Source organism: Brassica oleracea, chromosome C1 (genome assembly GCF_000695525.1).
Source record: "Brassica oleracea var. oleracea cultivar TO1000 chromosome C1, BOL, whole genome shotgun sequence".
NCBI classification, from domain to species: domain Eukaryota; kingdom Viridiplantae; phylum Streptophyta; class Magnoliopsida; order Brassicales; family Brassicaceae; genus Brassica; species Brassica oleracea.
Window position 1 is genome coordinate 7,926,979 of NC_027748.1, and position 7,890 is coordinate 7,934,868.

Genomic DNA, 7,890 nt, shown 5'->3' on the forward strand with positions numbered 1-7,890 from the left:
TTACTTTCGCAGATGCTTACGAAGAAGATGAAGACGACAATCAAGATCAGTGAAATTACATAAACAAAAAAGAAGAGTAAGTTACAAACTCTTATAAATACAACTAACAATGATTTTTGTTTACATATTACCCATCAAATAAAAGAGAAACAAACACAACCACACCAGGAGATACAAGAGACAATCCCAACAGACACAAAAGCGGCAACAACATCTCCATCTGCTCAGTCCTCTTGTTTTATGAAAATAGCTTACATGCTCAATGTCAACAGACCAATGCTATTGTCTTATTATGAGAAATGCATATATTCGTTTAAAAACCATTAAGACTCAAATACTAATTGTCACTCATTTTATAGTTATTTTTACAAGTCTTCGTGTATTTGTTTTAAAGGTCCAGTAAAAGCAACAAGTTTAAACAGAAAACATATAACCAACATAATAAGAATAAAACAAATTATTACTTAATACACACAATTTACACAACTAAACTGGAAAAAAAATATCCAGAAACAAAAGGTACTCTCAACAACCGTAATATAATTTATGTAATCTCAACAGTACAAGTAACAAAATAAAAAGACAGACAAACAATAAGTCTCACTGACACAGCAAGCAACACCACAAATTATATCAATCACATTACTAACACAGTTTAGTACTTCATGAGTAGAGAACAGTGCATACACAGTTCATCATCACAACTCTAACCCTATAACAATAAAAAACTTGAAGAACAACGATCAACCCAAAACGCAAAATTCACAGTTACAATAACCCTAACAAATATTGAGATGAAACAAGAACTCTGTCCACAACTCCGCGCGCGGAGGCAATGCATGTAGTATCATTAAAAGACACATCCTGCTTGCAGCACACATTTGTTGTGTTTATTGTCCATTTCACCCATTAAACAAGATTTTCTCTTTCTTTCTTTTTTTTACAAACATTCACTCTCTCTCTTTTTTGAAACACACTTGCATTAAAACATTCAAACAAAGGTAGGTGGGGAAATTAAGCCAAGTTCAAAAGATAAACTCTGTTTTGCTAGGGTCTCTCCAACAACATTGTTGTCTCGAGAGATCCATTTAAAGGAAACGAAATCAAAAGAGGTAACTGAGAGGATATTAGTTAGAATTCCATAAAGACCAGCGAGGGATGCTTCTGTCTGCAGGGCTTTGATCAAGACCGCTGAGTCCGATTCGATTCTGATCCGAGCTAAGCCCAGTTCCCTGCACTTCAGGACCGCTTCGCGAACTGCTAAGCCTTCAGTGACTAACGGCGAGCTCACATGGTGAGCAGGGGAGGAGAATGATGAGCTTCTGTCTTGCGAGGCAATCGTCCACCCTAGTCCTGCAATATTCAATCTTTCATTCCAAGCAGCATCAGTTTTTTATCAGGGCGCAATCCATAGGATTTGTAACTGAAGATGGCGGAGTCCGGGCAGACTGTGGGTGCGAAATTTGGCTGGTGGCCCATTCGCGAGCACAAGCCACTGCCTTTGAGAGCGTTTCCTCGGCGGTGAAGATCCTGTCATTAAAAACAAGCTTGTTCCTAACAATCCAGATTTTCCATAAGATCCAAGGAGCTAAGGGTCCTTCGACTATGCCAGTGGGAGGTAAGTTTTTCTTGCTTATAAGGTTGTTCCATGTACTCCTCAAAGCTATAGATTCGCTGTACTCAATACTAGGAAAAATAGGGGCTGATGTCCAGACCTATTGCGCAAAGAACAGTGAAAGAACAGATGATCTATAGTTTCAGTAACATTGCATCTCTTGCATTTTCTCTCCACATTGATCTGACGAACATTCTCTCTCTCATTAGTTATTTTTTCCTACCAAAACTTTCTCTCTCTTTACTTATTTCTGGATATTTCTTTGTTATTAATAGTGATTGTTGCCAAATCTTTGAAAACATCTCTTTCTTTTTTTTTTGAGAAAACGTCTCTTCTTCTTGATTCTTCTGTTTCGTTTACCTGAGTCGCCGATTCGTTCGCCTACCAGAGTCGATGCCATGTTCGACCCCAAGAAATGAGAAACCCAATTGGATATTCTTCTCTGAGTCTGTCTCTAGCTCGTCTTAAACCTCCCCAAAGTCTCTCAGCTGATACTGATCCGAAGATGAAGCAAAGTTTCTATGATGTTTGTAGTGGTCGGAGCTTTAGTCATTGTAGCATCCTTCTGATGCTGGATTTTTTTTTTTTTTTTTTTTCATCTCCTTATGATGCTGGATATTGTTGTATAAATCGTGTCTTTGACCAACTTTAGTTTTTTTTTTTTTTGAGAAAGGGCTTGTTTGACCAACTTTAGTTGAGACGTTATATTATTCATATTGCTTGGTGTTTGTAGGGATACATAATAAAGAAAATTAATTTGTTTGATAAGCAATGAACAAATCTGAAAACTTGGTTAGAAGACACAACATTAGCATAATTGCGCTTATAGTTGGATCAAGTTAGTTTAAATGAGAATTCTTGAACGAGAATTCTTGAAACATGTTCATTCAGTTTTTTTATAATTTTTTTTATATAAGTAACTATATTTTTATATAAGAGGATGGTAAAAATGGCTTGAATTTTTGGTGTCAAAAGTTAGTTTCAAATTTCTTCTTTCTCTGTAAAACCATGGACAATGCATCTCTTGTTGGTTTCCAATCACCTTATACACCATCCATTGCATACCCATACAAGATAACCCATTTATAAAACATCACCCACAATACACCCATCCACGATAAACTCATCCATGAGATACTCATGCACATATTCACGATACAAGGTCCACAACACACCATCCACGATAAACCCATCCATGAGATTCTCATGCACATATTCACGATACAAGGTCCACAACACACCATCCACGATAAACCCATCCACGAGCCACTGTCCAAGAACCACCCATCCATAAGCCTTATAACGATCCAAAAATTTCCAGATATCATTGTATTAGTACTCCACATACTCTCATACATGGTTCATAAGATCATAAAGTACAAGTCATTGCATATTTGACGTTGACCATTTATCTTCTATTCACACATTGTTTGTCCACAAAGTTTTATGTACTAATTACTAAAGTATATCAAAATGGATATCAAAATGTAGATAATTTTTTTTTTACAATTGATTATACCAAAATATATATATTTTATACCTTTTCACAATTAAAATACAAGCATATATGAAGGAGTCAACGAAAACAATAATATTTTAGTATAATTTCTACCACTTGTCGTTAGATTTTGGTTTTGGGTTGATACACTAGGGCCAAGATTAAATCTCAAAACCCATAGACAACCTGTTTTCCACCATTCAATATTTGATCAATTAAATATTTTATTTATTTTACTTGAACTATATGTTTGAACTATATTCTTACGTAACAAAAGCCACTAGGTTATACACAAGGGTATTTCTATCATATATTGGTTTTGAAAACAACAAATGTGTTGCTCAAACATAAAGTGTCTCTGAACGCCAAAGTAAAGACAAATGTGTCTCAGAGAATAACTCACTCGATAAGGTTAGATAACAACTTAGGGTGAGGGAAATAAAAAGCTTTAGTGAGTTGCGGAAAAGCGAAAGTGCGTTTAAAAACGATTACATAGCTATTTCAACAAGTACAAAATTATGCAGAATACAAAATAAAGAACATAAAAGTAAATCTACGTTTTTGTTTACAAAAAAAATAAATAAACTTCCATTAAGCAGAAAAGTGAATAAATAGATTAATTGATTCCATTCATATTATTTGATCATATGATAATAATATTTTAGACTCTTGAAAAAAATTAGACTCTTAAAAATTATATAATGTTATAGTTATATAATATATGATAGATCAAATAATATACAATATAGTTTAAATGAGAAATATCATTAAATATCCATAAAAATATTGTATCACAAAAAATAACTCACAAAGAAAAAATAACCAAAATAGTTTTCACTAGAGAAATTAAAAACACACCTATACATAAAGTTAATTGGTTAAAAATTAAAGTTTAGTTATTTGAAAAGGAGAGTTTATGGTTTTAGGATTAGAGTCTAAGTCTAAAATTTATGAATGTAAGATATAAAAATTAAATAATAATGTTTTATTGATATTTATATTGTATTATTCACTAATGGTACATTAGTTTTTTACTCTTTAAGGAATATTATTTTGGTCATTTTTCCTTTGTATGTTATTTTAATGATAAAAAATTAAAGAATGTTTTAGGAGAATTGTCCTTAAAAATTATTTCACATTTTATATTCACCATTTACTAAATCTTGTACAAAAATTATTCTATAATTGTAACTTTGTAGATTTTAAATTATCTAAAATTTTATTATATTTCTCATTATTTCACGATCATATAATATAATCAATCTAAACCTTACATATGTATCTAGGGGAGTGTCCAAACAATGAATATGGGAAGCGTGAGCAGCAGTGAAAGAGCGAAGACATTGAAATATGTGGTTTGACAATCTTGTAAATTCATTAGCTTCTGTTCGATAGAGTCGTAGAGTAGTACCGTTTTCATTTTGCCCACTATTATGTATGTACGTGCCATTAATCCCCAGTCCAGGAAAATATAGACAATTATTGGACAGAGACATGGCAACGTTTCCTGGACGCAATCATCGTAATTCGTGAATTCACACATCGTATTCATCGTTCTAATTTGGTTTCAGAGTTTGAATAGTAAAAACAGTTCAATCAGTGCAAATCAAATCAAGCAGATTATGCAGATCAAACGGATCAAATACAGATCAAAGCAGATCAAACAGATCAAGTATATATCAAGCAGATCAAACAGCTTATTACAATTATTGTAGTCGGGTCAATGATCAAACGGATCTAACCAAATTTAAAATTTTAATTTAATTTTAAATTAAGTAACTATATATCTAAGTATAACTATAAATTATTTTGATACAATTTTATATCATTGTTAGAATCTAAAATGACATGGAAATAGAAAAAATTAAATGATATAAAATATGGCGAAAACTAATTTATTTAGACAAATATTAGAAAGATATGAAATTTTTCTGATTTTTAAAGAACTGCAATTTTTTACTTGAATTTAAAATACATGATTTTGGTATCAAATCAGATTACAATTTTAACGTCTGATTACAGTTTATAATGAGAAAAGCAATTTAAAATAGAGTATATATTCAAATAATAAAGTTACAGTAAAATACATAATATATAAATACAATACATAAATAACAATAAATATTGCATTAAAATTATGAAATTGTATTTTTAAAATTAAAATATGAAAATATTAGTAATTGACCAAATGTGTCTATCTTCCATTAATATTTATATATATGTATATATATATATATATATATTTAAGTACAATATTATACATTTACATAATTAAAAAACGCACACATCATATAAATAATTTAGATAAATGTTTTAACAAAAATAAAAAAAATAAGTAGACAATTAAAAAAAAATTGTATTGTAAAAATTGTAAGTTAAATAGAATGAAAATGTGTTTTTATATAAGAATATTAAATATATTATTACTTTGTAATAAAATCATTTATTGGTCAAAAGAAAAAAATGAATGAACCACCACCAAATGCTAGTAGATAAAAATGCTTGTAGGAAATCTGTCTTTTTCTGAGAAAAAGACAAAAAAAAATCTGATTTGTATGCAAATCTCCAACAAAACAAATTTTTAAACCAAAAATATAGTGAATTGAAGTTAAAATACAGTTTCCCTACAACCCATATGATCTGCCTCTCTCGTGCCCTCCCCCTTCATAACCTTATATTCTTTTTCTATTATCAAAAACTTGGATTTTATATATGTAATAATTAAAGAATTTTAAAACCTTTTTTAGTGGGAGGAGGGGTCTCTTGTCTAGACATGCACCGTACATGATATGGTCCAAATTCGTAATATTTATTACACGACAACTATAATGACTATGGACTGAAAATGTCGTTGAGGCAATCGAATTCAGACTCTTTCTATTTATTTGATAATTTATTTTATTTTTGATAGCGAAGTATGATTCTTCTTATTTTAAATATTTTGTCGGGTTGGAAAGATAAAAGATACTGCCAAACTGTAAGAGTATATATATAGATGTACAGCTTTTATAATTTTTCAATTTATATCGACATTCTGCAAATCTATCAAAATAGAGTTAGGTAATTCAAACTCAAGTAATTGACTTTGAGAATTTAGTAACCAACCTACGGTGCAACTTAAAAGAAATTTAAAATAAATTTAAAAGAAATTTGGAATATATATATATAACTTAAGCTTTCAATTAAATTTGGAATATTCACAAATATAACAATCTATGATTTGAATTATATCAACGTGTGGATTATTTCATCTTTTTACACGATGAAATATTTCAACTTAAAAGAGAATTTTATTTGTAAATATCCCAAATGTGGAATAAAGTAGAATATCTTCCCGTTGAATTATTTCATCTTTTTACAACTTTTATTCTCGGATTCCATCGAAGTCGTAAAATAGAAAATCAAAAATAAATTCCCATTTACAAAAAAAACTGTACTTATAAAAATAAAAGAATTAAACAGCCACTACAAGAAAACACACCGAATTCCGACGGAGGTTCCGACGGACACCAAGGTCGTCGGACATTTGCGACGGAATACTGACAAATTTCCGACCAAATCCAAAAAAATGAAGTCGTCGGAATTCCGTCGGCCATTTCCGACGGAATTCCGACGACATACGGTTCGTCGGAATTTTCCGACGACTTTTTGACGACATTCCGATAAAAAATGTAACCGTTGTAGTCGTCGGAAGTTCGTCGGTATATTCCGACAGAATTCCGACGACATTCCGATTAACAGCAAAGTCGTCGGAATTCCATCGGTATTTTCCGACGGAATTCCGACGAACCATGTGACCGTTGCCGACAAATACATATGACCGTTGTATAGCCGTTTGGGATTGGACAATTCCGACGGAATTCCGACGGACTTCTTTATATCCGTCGGAATTTCGTCGGAAAGTCGTCGGAGGTCCGTAAGCAATTTCCTATAAATACAACCCCTCCTCATTCAACTCATTCACACTTCATTCTCTCTTCATTCTCTTTAGTCATAACAATTCCGTGAAAATCATGTCTTCAGAAGTTTATTATCGTTCGTGGATGGATAAACCTCATTTGGATCCGAACACCAATTTGCTTACGGAAGAATACGTTCAAGGGATTGGAGAATTCATGAGGCTTGTTCAACAGCAACCGGATGCAAAAAGTGGTATGTTAAGATGTCCCTGCTCTTCTTGCAATAATAAAAAGGTTATAAAAGAATTTGATGTTTGGACTCATTTGTATATGAAAGGGTTTTCACGTAATTATAAAGTTTGCTACCTTCATGGGGAAACTGGTTATGAATATGGTAGTACTAGCGAACCTCAGCCTGTTAGTGAACCTCAGCCTGATATTAGGTTAGAAGAATCTAGAACGGATATAGATTATGGTGTAGGTACTGAGCAGATGGTACATGATCATTATAGAGGGGAAGAACCAAACCCCGAGTCTAGGAGATTTTTTGACATGTTGGATGCAGGAAAACAACCTTTGTATCAAAATTGTAGAGATGGTCATTCAGTCTTATCATCTGCAACTAGATTAATGGGTATTAAGACAGACTATAATTTGGCTGAAGAATGTATGGATGCGATTACTGATTTTGTCAAAGGTATTCTACCTGAGGATAACCTTGCACCGGGTTCATACTACGAGGTTCAGAAACTTGTTGCAGGTCTTCAACTACCGTATGAAGTGATAGATGTATGTATTGACAACTGCATGATCTACTAGAGAGCGGATGAGACACGGAATATATGCAAATTTTGTGGGAAACCTCGTTATCAGGACAC

The 7,890-nt window shown here is 32.2% G+C and overlaps 1 protein-coding gene across 1 annotated transcript in view; it reads right to left on the bottom strand.

Annotated features, from left to right (window-relative positions):
- Positions 1 to 6,436: 6,436 nt before the first annotated feature.
- Positions 6,437 to 7,890, bottom strand: part of LOC106342333 (E3 ubiquitin-protein ligase BOI-like) — a 6,825-nt gene continuing 5,371 nt past the window's right edge. Inside the window, exon 3 of the mRNA XM_013781239.1 lies at positions 6,437 to 6,573. The gene's annotated coding sequence lies outside the window, so the exon portion shown is untranslated. The remainder of the gene's footprint in view (positions 6,574 to 7,890) is intronic.